Below are 237 nucleotides of genomic sequence, written 5' to 3'. Positions count from 1 at the left end.
TCACTGTCGGGCTTGGTGGCACCAGTGGCCGACGGGGACTTGGGCTCCCGGGGACTGGGGGGCGCCATCTTCCTGGCCCGCAAGGCTCTTCTCGCGAGAGTGCCGCTGACGCGCAGCTAGCGCTCTACGCGTGCGCAGGGGCCCCGGTCCAGGAGCACGGGCTGGCGGCAGCTTGAGCTGGAGTGTCGAGTCTCGTAGGCGCGTTCACGTACTCCTATAACCTTACCGTGTATCATC

The sequence above is a fragment of the Marmota marmota genome, unplaced genomic scaffold (assembly GCF_001458135.2).
Source record: "Marmota marmota marmota unplaced genomic scaffold, marMar, whole genome shotgun sequence".
NCBI classification, from domain to species: domain Eukaryota; kingdom Metazoa; phylum Chordata; class Mammalia; order Rodentia; family Sciuridae; genus Marmota; species Marmota marmota.
This window is presented reverse-complemented; position numbering follows the sequence as displayed.